The 17,415-nt window shown below is 44.8% G+C and overlaps 1 long non-coding RNA gene across 2 annotated transcripts in view; it reads right to left on the reverse strand.

The window, feature by feature from the left end:
* LOC136163867 (uncharacterized) overlaps positions 1-17,415 on the reverse strand; it is a 340,820-nt gene that overhangs the window by 86,591 nt on the left and 236,814 nt on the right. The window contains exon 5 of one of the 2 annotated variants that reach the window (XR_010662301.1): positions 5,249-5,272. The exons of the other annotated variant lie outside the window; for it this stretch is intronic. This is a non-coding gene — a long non-coding RNA (uncharacterized lncRNA). Of the gene's footprint in view, positions 1-5,248; positions 5,273-17,415 lie in introns of those variants that run through there. 2 annotated transcript variants of the gene reach the window in all.

The following is a 17,415-nucleotide window of genomic DNA, read 5'->3' on the forward strand; positions in this document are numbered from 1 at the left end:
ATAGGAGATGGCCTGGGGAGGGGCAGTTGTAGGATGAAGCATGCTGTGTGCAGGGGTGGGGGAGATCAGGCCCCAGGAACACAGTGGGAGGTCCTGGCACCTGTGAAAAGGTAACAGAGGTCAGGGTGAACACAGAAAAGGAGAGGAAGGAATGCAATCAGAGCGAGAGAGCTGGTCATCATCAGATTGGTGTGAGGACCCGCATCCAACCAGTGACCATCTCTGCAGATACAGGCTACTTGTTTCCACCAGAAGAGCCACAGGCACTGAGAATCATCTGCATTCTCCTTTCTCCTTGCTTCCAGTAGTGGTCAGTTTTGGGGCAAGTAAAATGATACAATGATGCCCGTATTGAACATGATATGCGTGTGTGCATGCTGTCACTTCGGTCATGTCCAACTCTTTGTGACCCTGTGGACAGTAGCCTACAAGACTCTCCCTTCCATGGGGATTCTCCAGACAAGAATGCTGGAGTAGGTTGCCATGCCCTCTTCCAGGGGATCTTCCCGACTCAAGAGATCGAACCCGTGTACCCTGCAGGCAGATTCTTTACTGCTGAGCTACCGGGGAAGCCCAGGTGTGATATATTTTGCCCTTAACATCCAAGGGAGTAGAGAAAAATGATCTGGTACACTAGTAGGCTGAAAGGTAACCATAAGCCCTTTAGTGAGACCATCACCAGCATGCAAGCCCCACTGGGGTACGTGAACAAGAAGGTAACATGCATGTCACGAGTTCAAGAAAGACTCGTTGGAAGTAAGATGGTCAGAACTTACTGGACTCCAAGTCCTCGTTCTGGGCCCTTCTCCAGGGAGCCTGGCACTTAGCAAGGGATCAGAGGGCAGCCTCAGAGGTGATAAGAAGACCGGGCAGCTGGGCCTAGGAGGAAAAGAAGCTGGGATTATTCATTGGGGGAAGACAGGCAGGCGGGATTTAATACAATCTTCAGGTATCAGAAGAGTTCTTAGGCAGTGCAGGCTGAGTCTTGGCAGTGGCTACTGAGGATAGAATAAGGAGAGAAACTTAATCCCCAGCATAAGGGATTTAGGATAGCTAAGGGGGAGAATTTCCTGATGGTGAAGGTTGTTAAAAGTTGCAATGAATGGTCTGGGGAGAGACTGGGGCCTGCTCTGGAAGCTTTTACAAGTAGAAGAGATTATCCTCTGGCAGGGCAGCTTATCTCTAATCCTGCCTGAAGGCAGGGGAATGGACGCAATGACCTCAGGGTCTCCTTCAGACTTGGAAAGCAGGCCTTCCCATCATCGGGCCAGCCAACACTGCTGAGCAGGAGATGTGCTTTAAGGGAGGCCCAGAGTGTTCCCTGAAATAAGAAGAAGCCATGTGAGATCGCCTTCCCTTTGTCTATTTTTCAGCCACGGCTGCCTCATGGCAACGGCCAGGTCCCTCTATAATCTCGGGTCTAATCAAGGGTTAGACAAGAAAGCCAAGGGCAGCCGCAGACCACATGGAGACAGATGACTCTACTTGACAGAGCACCCCAGACAGCAGAGCCTTGCTGTGGTCTTCTCCATGGAGCACTCTGCATTTACAAAGCCATCTGAAGGGATTTTCCTGGCAGTCCAGTGATTAAGATTTTGCCTTCTAATGCAGGGGTGGGGATGTGGGGGGGTTGATCCCTGATCGGGGAGCTAAGATCCCACATGTCTTATGGCCAAAAAACCAAAACATAAAACAGAAGCAATATTGTAACAAATTCAGGAAAGACTTTAAAAATGGTCCACATCAAAAAAAAAGAAAGTCATGTGAAAAGCTTACTGGCTCCCAGGCAGTCGCAACAGGGCATTCTCAGCTTGCTGCTGCCGTACGAATGACCGAAAAGGGTTGCACTAGCTCCAGCTTTCCCTAAACCACACTTTCACTTCCTGCCTGTAAACTGACAAGCCTTCTGAGAACAGTGGCCTCTGCCCAGCTGTTCACCTTGGGGGCCAGGGAAGAAGAGCACAAGACCTTGGGTGCACGGGGCCTCCACACAGGTTGAGAACAATGACAGGAACAGAGAGCACAAGCCAGAACGGCCTCAGAAGCCTTCTGTGCTTGGGGAAATCTCAAAGAAAGGGCAAGACTTGGGCAGAGAGGAGAACCCCGACAGCTTCTGAAGTTGTTTTCCAAAGTGCCGCGCAAATACCTGAACAACACTCAGGGCCATAGTTAATTCAATGTTTGCTGAAACCCAGAAAGCCAAAGACAAGATGACCTTTGGCTTTCTACAACCTGGGGGGTGTCTAACTCTGCCCAGTAGTCAGATAAATTTGGAAGTGGATATATATTTTATTTTCAGTTCTATTTCCCCAGTGAAGAAAGAATTATTTAGCCCTTAACCCTATACCTTCGCAGAACTAGATTCTTCATTCTTGCTCTTTCCTTCTCACAACTTAGCTGATGTCATTCCAGGGCCTTTTCTTTGGCCTCCATGTCTCTGATCCAACTCTTTTACGGGATTTACACCAGGCCCCTCTCTGCTTTCCAGCTCTCAACACTTGATAATTCCACCTATCCATCCCCTCCCACACACACAGAGCTCTGGCCCCAGTGTCTGCCCTTCAAGGACACCTTTCCTTCTGGAGGAGTAAACACCAGCCTCCCAGGCACTTGTACCCAGACTGTATCACCTTCGGTTAGCACAGGTATGGGACTGGAACAAATGGTCCAGTACACTTAGGAGAAATAACCATGCAAATGTATTATTCTGCCCATTGCACATGCCAGACACAGGCAGGAATTGGTTGCAAAAAGCATATTAAGCATGCAATCAGCTGCATTCTCATGCCCAAATAAAGCTATTTTCATTTCATAAAGCAAGAGAGCAAGTCAAGTCATTAGGGAAATAGAAATGGGGAGCTTAAACGCCTAATTGGAAGCTCTATTGCATTTGCAAAGTACCTTTGGTTTTTCTAAAAATTTAAGGGAAACACATTGAGCTTAGAATTGCAGATAGATCGATGCCACATCCATCCTTGCACTAGCACAGAAGGAACACCCCTTCCTGTGGGCTCATCCCAACTCCAGTTGCACTGTGTAAATAGCAGTGAGGACCCAGAAGGAAGCAAGGGGCTCCTAAAAGCAGGAAAAAATGAAGGGACAGCGAAAGTCATCTTCCTGTCCATGGAGGGCAGAATCTCATGACCACAGTGCCTCTCTGGCTGCTTTAGTTTAACTCTTCCATCTCTCAGCTAGAATTTTAGTGAATCTGATGTATTTCCTGGACATTTCCTATGTGCCTGGTGGAAACTGCAACTTCTCTGGAACTCCAGGCACCTTTTCTGTCAACATGCTTGGTGATTTAGCCCTGGAATTCCACAGAAGTGCCTGGAAGCCAAGAAGGGGAGGGCTCCACGTGGGAGATGTACAGACAAGGAGAATTCTACTCCCTCACATCCATGCCCACTTGTATCTGCTTAATATTTGGGGATTCCATAGAGGATGTTAGGTTGGCCAAAAAGTTCACTCAAGATCGTTCATAAGCTAAACTGAATGAACTTTTTGGCCAACCCAATAACATTTGGTGAGGTTGGGGGAGCAGGGTTTCTGTTCCTTAAATACACACACACACACACACACACACACACACACACAATCCACAATTGAGAGATTCAAGATCCTAATCTCACCACGCAGATAAGGGAAGTCTTCACTGACCAGATGGGTAGGTAAGTTATAGAATTTAGTGGCTCGTGGATTCTCCAGAGCATGTATTCTGGGAGCGCAGAGCATAAGAAAACAAGGCTCGTGTTTCCTGGGAAGGTCAGGCTTGATCTGTTGGGTGATCTTGCCCATGTGGCTCCTACATTACACTTTTTCACAGAGAATTCATCTAAACCCATCTTTTGCCAACTCATCTAAACCATGTCTAAACTATGTCTCTTACAAGGTGGAGAAACCAGGACATTAAGATAACCCAGATGCTCATTTGGTCCTGGAGTCTTCTTATAGATAAGGTCTTTTTGTCCAGGAAGTCTCTGGCTCAGGAGGATTGAGGGTGTTTATCAACACAGAACTCTTCAATCAAGAGGAGCATGCAGGATCCACAGAAACATGTGAGGAATAGTCTTCTCAAGCCAACACCACCATGTTTCTGAAAATTTCCATAGAGCCCTGAACTGCAAAGGAATAAACTCTAATGGTTGAATATTGGGCACTCTGAATGCACATCAGAGTTCAGAAGGCACAGTTCAGTTCAGTTGCTCAGTCATGTCCGACTCTTTGCGACCCCATGGACTGCCATGCCATGCCTCCCTGGCCATCACCAACTCCCGGAGCCTACTCAAACTCATGTCCACTGCGTCGGTGATGCCATCCAATCATCTCATACTCTGTCACTCCCTTCTCCTCTCACCTTCAATCTTTCCCAGCATCAGGGTCTTTTCAAATGAGTCAGTTTCTTCACATCAGGTGGCCAAAGGATTGGAGTTTCAGCTTCAGCATCAGTCCTTCCAATGAATATTCAGGACTGATTTCCTTTAGGATTGACTGGTTGGATCTCCTTGCAGTCCAAGGGATTCTCAAGAGTCTTCTCCCCCCTGGGACAACTAACTGCCATGTTCCTTCAAGGGGCCAGCCCTGCAAACACATAAGGACTCAGTCCTTGATGTTTTCTTCTGATCCCTAAAATAGGCTCACACTGCAGTCTGATGTGCACTTCTCCACCCCATGGGATGTCTGCTTGACACACACATGACATCACAAGTGTTATTAGATTAGGTCATTACCTGCACTGGAAATGAAACCAGAGGCATGTAACAGAGGACCGGCATCCAGGTATACCCAATCTTTCTGTGACATCACCAAGCGGGGCACCCACCTCTGTCCTTCAGCACAGTCTCACAGAGCATGAAACTCAACTGCTTTCCCAACTGAAGAAGCAGTTGGATTTTCATGGGCAGCAGGGACCATAACTACCAAATCTCTATGTTCTCCCAAAGAGAGACAGAGTGTCCCTGGAGAAATGGAAGGATGTGGAAAGAGAAAGAGGAGAGAAGTGGAAATTGCAGAGAGAGTGATGAATGACCAGTCTGCATTGCTGAACTAGTTATTACTGAGTTGTTTGCCATTTGGCCCCATGTATTTTTAAAGCATATAGTTAAGGAGCATTTATTAAAATGTTTTCAAGTTGTCCTTCTAAAGAAGACACCCTGACAGGCCACTCAGTATATTGCAAAGGTGGGTTAAATACTATTATCCGTGCTGCAGAGATAGGAAGACAACAGTATAATGGATTACCTTAATTTCCCAGAGACACGCGGTGCATTCATTACTGGCAGGGGGAAAAAAAAGAAAAAGACAATCAGATTAAAGAATCCTGAAACCTGGGCCGCCTTGCCAAGAAAGCCAACTGGTTTGAGGAAAGGGGAGGCGAGCCCCACACCTCCAAGGGAGCTGCTCCAAAAAACGCAGTCCTTAGAAACACAGACACCTTCACCTTCCGGAGCTCTGAATTAAAATGCGCAACAGAAACAAATTCGCCACGCACAGAACCGCCAGGGCTCACCAATCTGCCGTGTGAGGCAGATTGGGAGAGGAGGAAAAAATAATCCAGATCCTAATTTAGTTCGGGAGCTTGTTTTCTTACACCGACAAATCCTTCTAAAGATGATTTCCTGATTAGAGTCAAACGTTGGAGGCCCAAGCTCTCGGAGATTGTTGTGTCGTCAGCATGCTAATGTGTTTCTTAGCAACTCTCTCCCTCCACTTTTAGGAAGAAACAACACCTCTGCCAGTAACTCAAAGCAGGAGAAGACTCAGCACCTCTGATGATTCACAGCTGGGGAGGGAGGTCCAGATACCTGAGGTCTATGCGAGGATGGGACTCTGATCGGTAGCCAGACTCAGACAGCAAATGCCAAGGCAGGTGCTAGGCTGTGCAGGGAAACTGCAAAAGGCGAGAAGAGGGGACCGCTGCATCTCTGTGTCTCTATGTACTTGCAGCCATCGACTGCTATCTCATAACTTGAAATGTGAATCCCAGTGCTTCCACAGAGCTGATATCTTTCTCTCACCAGATTTAAAGATGCAGAAAGCCCCTAAGGAGAGGTCAAGTCAGTGAAGGTTAAGGAATAGGGTTTTCTGAACTGATTTTATCTTAAACTTTGGAATTTCCAGGATCAGCTCGGAAAGAACTGAAGATCAAAACTTTATTTATCCATTGATTAAGTATTTATTACCCGTTGACAGTATGCCAGCTCTTGTTTCTCTGTGGTTTCAGATCAGTTCTTTTGGCAATGAGTGCTATCAATGAACCCTGAAGCTAGAAGGGACCATCAACTCCAACAATCTCATTTTCCAGATGAGAAAACTGAGACCTCGTGAGGTTCTCCTCCCTGAGATATGAGTAATTTATTGACAAAGCTAGAGCATAAATGCAAGCATTCCCACCACGACTACTAATTCTCAGACCAGATGCTTCAAAACTGGACTTGGATAGTCTCTGCCTGAGAAGGGGAGATGTGATATTCAATTTGCCAATATTCACAACCTTGGAGGAAGTGATATTCATCGTAAGCCAAAACATATTGGTAAATTCTCTAATTTAGTCAGATGATGTCTCACTTTACATGATAAATGTTTCTAAAAAGTTGCATGCAAATCAAATTTTTGTAAATTGAATTACTTCTTTAAAAGCACAAGACAGATTGCTTTGTAAAGGAACCCTGGGCTGAAAATGAGAAATATTTCTGCAATTTAAATAATAACTACCTCCATAATTTATCTCTTCTGTAATTCATAATTTAATATATCTTGGTTTTGTTTAGCATCACTTGCTTAAAACAAGAAAGATCTATATTTATGCAGCAACTGTCACCAAGAAGTTTGAAGTACATTAATAATAACTAGTACTCAATACTTTCCTTCTACATACTCTGAAGGACTAATAAGGATTTGGTATTCCCATTTGGCAGATGGGAAAGAAGTCAAGTCATGTAGTAAGGACAGATCTAAGATCACGGAGAAAGTCAATTAGGTGGACAGGATGTCTGCATGTTCTTGGTTACAAATCCTGCATTTTTGTCTCCTGGGTTAGGACACTGTAGACAACTATTGTATTTAAGTTCTCCAGAGAAATAGACCCAATAGGATACATGTGGATCTATAAGAGGAGCTTTACGGGAATTGGCTCAAGTGATTGTGGAAACCGAGATAGGCCGTGATATGCTGTCTGCACACTGGAGAACCAAGAAACCCAGTGAAATAATTCAAGTTCAGTGGCTGGAAAAAAGGGGGAGGGGCAAAGGAAATGGAAGAGGGGCGATGGGTGTAACCACCAGAATCTGAAGGCCAGAGAACCAGGAGCTCTGATATTCGAAAGTAAGAGAAGACAGATGTCCCAGCTGAAGATGAAACAGCAAAATGCCCATGTTCCACTTTTTTCCCCATTCACACCCCCAGTGCACTGAATGGATGCAATAGTAAGGGAGAGTCTTCTTCACTCAGTCAACTGATTCAAACACTAATCTCTTCTGCAAATATCCTCACAGATAGACTCAGAAATAACATTTCACTAGGCAAAAACATTTCACTGGATATCCCTTAGCCCAGTAAGTTGAAAGATTAACCACCACAACTACTGTCTCCCAGGGAGACATTCTCCACATCCCAGATATGTGGACTCCCAAGAAATTCATGAAGCATCTCAAAGATATATACTCTAGGAATCCAAGAGAGCCTCCTACTTTTCTCTCTACCCAATCACTCAACTCACCCGGGGAAACATGGAGACCAAGAAAGAGTCTCAATCAATTCATAACAATGTGTCTTACTGATTCCCCATCACAATGCATCCCTCTGACTCTTCAAAAGAAAACTGGAGAATATACAGGCTCTGCCCCCAAGAACACTCAGTCCACTGAAAGAGGCAAAACTCACACACAAAACTACATTCTAGTCTAAATGCACATGGGTGTCCTCCACTAAATGACAGAGCCTTAAGGAGAGGATCATCTTCATCTTTGCCTTGTTAGCACCTTGCCTTGGAAAATGTCAGTACCCAGTTGAATTTTTCATCATATTCACTTATGAAAATGCAGATGGATTGGGAAGGATGTTATCTGCAAATATCGGGAGAGACAACATAGAAGATATAAAAACAAACAATATGTTTATTGTTTGTATCCCCAGAATGACATCACCTCTTCCGTGGGAAGAATAATAATAACGCCAGCCTCAGAGAGTGGTGGTGGTACTTGAGTGGCAAAATATGTCTAAAGCATTTAGCAAGTCTCTGGCAAGCATTGAGCACTTAATAAGCACTGCCTATCATTTATATTGTAAGGATCTCAGACGGTGGTGACAACGGAAGGGATGACAGATAGATGCAGGGAAGAATTTTCCTATAGTATCAAGGGTTGCTCACTCGTGGAAGCTGCTACATGGGTGAAGCTCCCTCTCCAAGAGGCTGGACAGTCATCTCTCAATGATGTCAAGAAAAGTCCTGCACTAGGTAAAAGTTGGCTGAAGGCACTGGTTCATTAACCTGGCTGGGAATTAGAACAATGTAGGCAGATTGCCAGGAGAAATAGCAATAACCTCAGATATGCAGATGACACTACACTTATGGCAGAAAGTGAAGAACTAAAGAACCTCTTGATGAAAATGAAGGAGGAGAGTGAAAAAGTTGGCTTAAAACTCAATATTCAGGAAACTAAGATCATGACATCTGATCCCTTCATTTCATGGCAAATAGATGGAGAAACAGTGGAAACAGTGACAGACTTTATTTTGCGGAGCTCCAAAATCACTGCAGATGGTGACTGCAACCATGAAATTAAAAGATGCTTGCTCCTTGGAAGAAAAGTTATGACCAACCTAGACAACATATTAAAAAGCAGAGACATTACTTTGCCAACAAAGGTCCTTTTAGTCAAGGCTATGGTTTTTCCAGTAGTCAAGCATGGATGTGAGAGTTGGACTATAAAGAGAGCTGAGCACTGAAGAATTGATGCTTTTGAACTGTGGTGTTGGAGAAGACTCTTGAGAGTCCCTTGGACTGCAAGGAGATCCAACCAGTCAATCCTGAAGGAGATCAGTCCTGTATATTCAGTGGAAGGACAGATGCTAAAGCTGAAACTCGAATCCCTTGGCCACCTGATGAGAAGAACTGACTCACTGGGAAAGACCCTCATGCTGAGAAAGATTGAAGGCAGGAGAAGAAGGGGACAACAGAGGATGAAATGGGTGGATGGCATCACTGACTCGATGGACATAAGTTTGAGCAAGCTTCAGGAGTAGGTGATGGACAGGGAAGCCGGGCGTGCTGCAGTCCATGGGGTCACAAACAGTCTGACATTATTGAGCAACTGAACTGAATTGACTGAGACAGTGTTTTAAATACACACAGCTTTAGGCCCATCCAGACATCTTTAACAACTGTGGGAAGACCCAGGAATTTATATTTAAATAAGCATCCAAAGTGACTTTTAGGTAGTTCATCAAGCATGGATCTAATTATATAAGTTTTGAGAACCACCTATAGAGAGAAAGTTTATGATCCCATCTGGATTCTGAGACTCTAGGAGTTCCTTCATCCATCCTTGATCTTGATCAGGATAGTGTCATGGAAAATCACACAGGTTGACAAAGTCAGGTTGGCTTAAAATCCCTGTTCTGCCATTTCCTAGCTGTATGACTTAACACATATTCATTATTCTCCCAAAGCCTCAATTTCTTGTCTATAAATAAAGATGACTACCTCGCATGGATGTCCTAGGAGGGGTTTCTGGCACATAGTAAGTGCTTGACAAATTATTTATAAGAAAAGCACCTCTCATTGTACAAAAAAATTAAAAGGACATAATAAACACCAATTCCTCTTCTCACTACCATCCCAAACTTACATATTATGTAGAGGAAATTGAGTTCACATAAACTAAGGAGACAACAAAAGGTGAAAAAGTGAGACTAGAACCAGCATAGATGGAGATGCCAGAAGAACAAGAAGAGAGCTTAGGAGATTCCAAAAGTCAAGTGGATTCTCAAAATCTAAAGTAAATCAGGGAGAGAAAAAACACAGTGCATTACATTTCAGTGGGAAAGTAAAGGAGAGTGAAAGTATCATAGATCTTTCTGGATTTTGTTGGGTGTTCTCAATCATTAAATCTGCATTTAGAAATATTTATATTTGCTGAAAACCAAGAGCCTTGGCGCAGAGGGAGAATGAAAAGAGCAAGGGACAGGGTCTAATTAATCATCAGGGGGCTGTCACATTGACAACTAGAAGAATTGGAAAGTTACAAAGTACCAGCACCAAACAGCATCAATCACCCAACGATGGTAAATAAATTAATCAAAAATCATTGGGTACCAAAAGGTCTGGGGGAAAAATAAAAGGCAGAAGAGAAAAAATGATCAGGAGCAGCTAGCAAGCAAAACAGCAGAGCCTGACCCTGTTTAAACTAAAGCCACGTACCCTGGCAAATTGCCAGCTCCTCTGTCTTCAGTGCCCTGCCCACCCCCAAGCATTGTGCCAAGCAAAACTGGGTGCAAAAGCAGCTATGAATGCTGTTGTACTTTGTACCTCTTACCCCTTTCGTATTTAATGGGAGGTTCGCTTAGCATGCCTACTCTCTACCCCCTAATAAAAGGGGAAACACTGTTCTCAATAGGGCTTCCTCGTGGCAATAGCGGTAAAGAATCTGCCGGCCAGTCCAGGAGACATGAAATAAGTGGGTTCGATCTCTGGGTGGGGAAGATCCCCTGGACTAGGAAATGGCAACCTGCTCCAGGATTCTTGCCTAGACAATTCCACGGACAGAAGAGCCTGGCGGGCTACAGTCCATGCAGTCATGAAGAGTTGGACATGACTGGGCAACTGTGCATAGTCATATCCAACTCTTTGCAACCCCATGGACTCTTGCCCACCGGGCTCCTTGACAAGTGTGTGCTCAGTGGCTTCAGTCGTGTCCAGATCTTTGTCACCCCACAGACCTTAGGGAAGCTCCCCCTTGACAAGTGAAAGTGAAGTTGCTCAGTTGTGTCCGACTCTTTGCGACCCCATGAACTGTAGCCCACCAGGCTCCTCAGTCCATGGAATTTTCCAGGCAAGAGTACTAGAGTGGGTTGCCATTGCCTTCTCCAGGGGATCTTCCCAACTCAGGGATTGAACCTGGGTCTCCCACACTGAAAGCAGATGCTTTACTGTTTGAGCCACCAGGAAGCCCTTGACAAGTAGGTCACCCTAAATACTGCTTTGCTCAAAGCCATTCCCTGGATCATTACTGAGCTACAATATTTGTGTGCTTGAGTTATCACAGCCCCAGGCCTTGGGAGAATTCATGACTCTCTACTTTGGAATAATATTGTATGTATGTATGCTTAGTTGCCCAGAAGTGTCTGACTCTTTGTGACCCCATGGACTATAGCCAGCCAGGTTCCTCTGTCCATGCGGATCCTCCAGGTAAGAATACTAGACTGGGTTGTCATGCCCTTCTCCAGGGGATCTTCCCAACCCAGGGATCTAACCCAGGTCTCCCACACTGCAGGCAGACTCTTTACCATCTGAGCCACCAGGGGATAATATTAGGGGTCCTCTTTGATCTAGAATTATATAACACTGGGTCCACCTTCCTCAACCTGGCCTTTAATCAGTTCATGTCCTCCAATCAGTTCATTTTTTTCTTTACCCGGCAAAAGAGTGGTTATGGAGGATATTAACCAGATCACCAACTTTCCCATTCTTTTCTAATCAGGATGCACACATCTACCCCTCTAGGTTCACACAGTCTCAGTTGTGAATTAAGAGAATCGATCACCTGGATTTTCCATGGCTCCACACAAGTCATGAAATATTTCAGTAGAACTTAACATCTGCTAGGGCCTAAGCTCAACCTTTCTTTAAAATACATTTTTGACACTCTAGATCACACATTCTTTATTTACACTTCCCCCACAAGTGATCATCTGCAATTTAATTTCACTTAACAGATATCTAGTGAGCACCCATATGGTTCTAGTGATGATATAGAAATGAGGGGAGCCATGTCTCTCTGTATTCTGAGAACTCATAGGCTAGCAAGAGAGACAAAACCATCACTAATGACATGATCTAGGAACTATGACCAGAGAGACATAAACCATGCACAGTAGGACTAAAGACAGAATTAACTCTCATACAAGACGATGGGAAAGACTTGCTAGGAGTGGGGAGTGCAGAAAGACAGGATCTGATATGACTTGGAAGGTCAAGTCCTGGACGATGGAGAAGAGAGGATACTAAAGGCAGTGACAAACTTGAGAAAGGCCTGAGAAATAGGTAAATGCAAAATATAAGGGAGGAGTCATGGAGAGGCAACTTTGCTGTACAGAGACAGTAGGGTCCTGAGTGGGAGATGGTGGTGATGAGGGTCAGGAAGGGTCCTAAAAGTACAGAAGCAACCCTGAACAATTCTGACTGTCTGTGTACATGATACTCTCCCATCTCCAGACATCCAGAGACATCACAAGAGTGTCCCCTGGATCCTGGGGGCTAGAGTCTCCAAATATGAGAGCAGCAACAGTAAACACCAGACGCTCCAAGGAACTAGACCCCAGAAGATGGTGCCCACATGTGAGGCTCTGCACAGGAAATAGCAGGCCTTCCCAGATGGCGCAGTGGTAAAGAAAGAATCTGCCTGCCAATGCAGGAGATGCAGGAGATGTGGGTTCGATCCCTGAGTTGGGAAGATCCCGTGGAGTAGGAAGTGGCAAACCACCCCAGTATTCTTGCCTGGAAAATTCCATGAACAGAGAATCCTGGTGGGCTACAGTCCATGGGGCCACAAAGAGTCAGACACGACTGAGCAACTGAGCACACAGGCACACACAAAGGAAATAGCACATAAATAACGTCTGAGTACAAATAGGTTATATACCAATCACATGCACTCAACCAGGTGATAGGCAGGTAGGTATCAAACTGATAATTTGATGGATGGATATATTTTTGGGAATGAGACAATATACACGTGTGACTGATTCACTGAATGAACCAGACTCAATAGGTCCCAACCCATAAGAATTGAATTTTTTTTTGTCACTTTTCAACCTGTGCTATGAGATCATGACTCCCTGCTCCTAAATGAATACCCAACAATCTCATAATGTTTTTTAACTCTCAGATGAAAATCACATTAGAAAGCTCCCAGTGCTAGGGAGCTCAGCTCAGTCCTCTATGATGACCTAAAGGGGTGGGATGGGGAAGGAGTGGGCAGGAGGGAGGCTCAAGGGGATATGTGTATACATAAACTGATTCATGTTGATGTACAGCAGAAACTAACTTGTTGATTAGTTGCTTAGTCCTGTCCGACTCTTTGAGACCCCGTGGACTGTAGCCCACCAGGCTCCTCTGCTATGGAATTTCCCAGGCAAGAATACTGGAGTGGTTTGCCATTTCCTCCTCCAGAGGATCTTCCTGACCCAGGGATCGAACCTGCGTGTCCTGCATCTCCTGCACTGCAGGTGCATTCTTAATAGCTGAGTCACTGGAGAAGCCTAGAATCCAATAAATAAATATAAGTCCAGGGTTGTATAATATTAAAACTGTAAAAATCTCCTCTAATTTATGATTTCACTGGTCAGGCCCATCACAGTCGTGGAGGCCTGAGGGAAGAAGCAGAAAGAAAGAAAGTGAAGTCGCTTAGTAATGTCTGACTCTTTGCGACCCCTGGTAAGACTGAAGACTACCAGGCTCCTCCGTCCATGGGATTTTCCAGACAAGAATACTGGAGTGGGTTGCCATTTCCTTCTCCAGGAGATCTTGAAGCAGAGCCTGTGTTCTGTTCTTCTGCTCCCTCCTCGCCATTCCACAAGCTCTGACTTGTGACTTCCTAGGGCTGAGTCGCGGGAGGAGGGCTCTCTGGAATGGTGCAGATACAATCCAGCATTAGTGCTCTTGAAACACAGGGAATGTCACCCAACATTAATTATTTTCTTCATGGGGTGCTTTTACAAGAACCCCCATCTTGCATTTTCTTGCAAAAACGATACTTCCTGTGGCCCACAGCCCTCCCTCAGTCCCTGGTACCTTGCCCTCATCTCTCTAGAGGGTCTCATGGGAAGCTGGACTCTGAGCCACTATCTTCCTCAGAGCATCCTCCACTCTACAAGAGGTGCACATCCTAAATAAGCCTGGCTACAGCCCAGAAGGGAAGGCTATTCCCAAGGCAGTTCTGATTCTTCCCTCTCTGCTGCAAGCTGATCAACGAAGTCTAGTCTCTGTGTCCACTAAAAGCCAGAGAACACAAGGAGGCTTCTGAGCAGCCCCTGTGATGAGAGAGATTCCATTTCTCCTTCTGACTTGGGGTGTGGGAGGAACCCATCACCACGTGTTGACAACTTTCCCCAAAGGGATCCTTAATCCTCACCTCCTACCTTCCACCTCTTTTCTTTTATACCCTGGAGGAGACTGGTGAGCTAATGCTGACAATACAGTATGGGGTCAATTCCTTTTAAAGTACTTTACAGATGGGCTAGGCTATCAGTTTAAAATATGAGTGCACTTGGCAGATACTTTTCTCAGACTTTGGGCATCAGCTGAAATTTCAAGCAACCAAAAAGTTTTGTTTAACATCTCCATACGTGACTATAAATCACAGACTTAGAGAGGTTCAAGAACCTTAGCGAAAACATAATATCCCTCACTTAATTTATACAGTAAAAAACTAACATTCTTCCCTCACCTATCCTTATATGTCTGTCTCCTATGGAGGGGGATACTGAGGCTGGAAAAAGACTATACTTCACCCAGCAGAAATGGCTCGTTCCATCTGCTCAGGCAACATCTCTCAAAGTCTGAACAGTCTTCTTTTTCCCAAGGGAAAGAGCCAGTGAGCAGAAAAGGCCACAGGGCAAGCTGAGACAGGCAAGCCTATGTATTGATCAGAGTAGGTTCATCTTTGCTGCAGTAACAAATGATCCCTGAAATCTTAACAGCTTTACAACCCAGCGTAAGTTTGTCTCTAACCCACTTCAAGTTCTGTGGAGATTGATAGTGCTTTTGATCCACTCTCCTCCACATAGTGATTCAGGGACCCAGGATGCTCATCCCTTTTGCTTCTCACTTATCATGAGTTTCAGGTTGCCCTTCAAGGTTGTCCACAAGCTAGCAGATGGTGGAAAAGGACCATAGGAAATCAGACGGTTATTTAACCACCTTGGTCCACATTACTTCTGCTCACAGTTTCACTGGCTCTCAGAATTGGTTATGTAATGAATATAAATCAAAGGAGACTGAGAAAAGTAGAGAAGTCCACAGACATTTCCATAGGATCAAATCTGTACCACCTACTGAGCATCCATTTCATTCTGGGGACAAAGCTATTTCTCTTTATTGTGTACTGATCACACTCTTATCTCATGTCTTTCCATGTTGTGATTTGATGAAGAAGAGGAATTTCACAATCAGAGGCCGAATAGCAATGAGAGTCAGAGGACAGACTTGAGTCAGAATATTAGGGTTTAAACCCAAGCTCCACGACTGGCTATCTAAGTGACTTGCAATAAGCTACTTAACTTCTCTCACCAGTACCATGTCTGCATGTGCTAAGTTGTTCAGTCGTGTCTGACCCTATGGACTGTAGCCCTTCAGGTTCCTCTGTCCATGGGATTCTCCAGACAAGGATACTGGAGTGGGTTGCCATGCCCTTCTCCGGGGGATCTTCCCTACCCAGGGATTGAACCCGCGTCTCTTACACCTCCTGCATTGGCAGGTGGGTTCTCGTCCACTAGCGCCACCTGGAAAACCCCCACCAGTAGCACAAGGATAATAATAATATATACTTTAAAAGATTTTGTTCAAGAAGTTAATATATCTAAAGAACTTAGGATGTCCCTGACTTACAGTGACCCTGTAAAAAAAAGTTTGATCTTAATATTGTTATTTTTATCCTCAATATTTATTTTCTTTGCCCTGTTAATTATAGTTGCTCTTGGTTACACATAATTCCCTACTAGCAGACAACACCTCTCTGAAAGATGCCAGAGCACTGTAGCTCATTGCTTTAGAAAAGAAGAAAGATCCCATTGTCCGCAAGGCTTCCTGGTCATTTTTTCAAATCAATTTTCTAGGACCTGGCACAGTCAGAATAAAGTCTTCACAGTCACTTTCCAGGCTAGTAGAAATGCTCCATGCTTCAGCAGCTCAATGGCCTCACACCAGCTCTCAGTGGCCTGCAGCCCTCTGAAGAAGGAAGTACGTCCTAAGGGTGAAAAGTTATTTAGTTTCCCTGCCTGACATTCTAGTTGCAGGCCTTCTAGAAACAGAGAAGCTGTTGTCACGGTGCCAGGATGTGACAAATGATGTGGAGGGAGTGTTATGATACAGCCATCCATCCACCGTCAGAGGCCAGGACCACAAGGGGACAGAAAATGAACAGGGAAATTGTTAATTGTGTAGCATTAAAGCTTCCCAAGAGAAACTTCAGAGGGAAGTATGTTTTGCCTCCATCTAGAGATGGAGCTAGAGATTGGGCTCCTCCCAATGGCTCAGTGGTAAGGAATCTGCCTGCACTGCAGGAGTCATAGGAGATGTGGGTTCGATACCTGGGTCCAGAAGATTCCCTGAAGAAGAGCATGGCAACCCACTCCAGCATTCAGTATTCTTGCCTGGAGAATCTCATGCAGAGAGGACCCCGAGGGGCTACAGTTCACAGGGTCTCTAAGAGTCAGACACAACTGAAGCAACTTAGCATGCAGAGAGGCACAATACGCTGAAAGGATTTAGATGTCATGCTACCAGCTAGGGAGGAGACTAGCAGAGCTGGGGGTCGGGGGCAGGGGTAGGAAACCACCCCAGAGTCAGCGAAGAGCAAGGAAGGAACACTACAGAAAGAATCATTGCAAGTGCAGGTGTCTATTACGGTGAGAGAACTAAGGTTACCTTTTACATGACCCTGGGTAAGTTACTTAACATTCAGTGTTGGCAGAATTTATAAAATGAAGAAGATATAGATTTCACTTACCTTAAGGCAGAGTTCTACTCTTGAGAACCCTCCAGAGTCTAAGACTGACTATGTGATTCTTTAAGCATGGGATGTCCTTTCTTCTCTCCAATTTCTTTGCCTTTAGTACAGCATTATTTATTTGATAAGTGGGTAATTTATTTGATAACGGATAATCCTCCATTTAAAATGGAGGATTCCATGGCCCTACATTTAGTCTCACTTACAAAAAGATATTAGTGGGATGGGGACTAAATATAACAAAAACTCCATTGCATAAATCACTGTCTCTTTCTGGAGAGTGAGTTCCACCATCACATACAAGTAGCTGTGAGGTTCTAGTACATGGGCTGAATCTTTCTGAAGAGAAATATGTAGTACATGCCCCATAGCCTTGATGGTTTCATTCCTCCAGTCCACAACAGACTCTCTTGAAAAGATTACACTTTGAATCCAACATGAAGCCTACAGAATCCACATTAAAACAACAATG

This window comes from Muntiacus reevesi, chromosome 3 (assembly GCF_963930625.1).
Source record: "Muntiacus reevesi chromosome 3, mMunRee1.1, whole genome shotgun sequence".
Classification (NCBI taxonomy): Eukaryota; Metazoa; Chordata; class Mammalia; order Artiodactyla; family Cervidae; genus Muntiacus; species Muntiacus reevesi.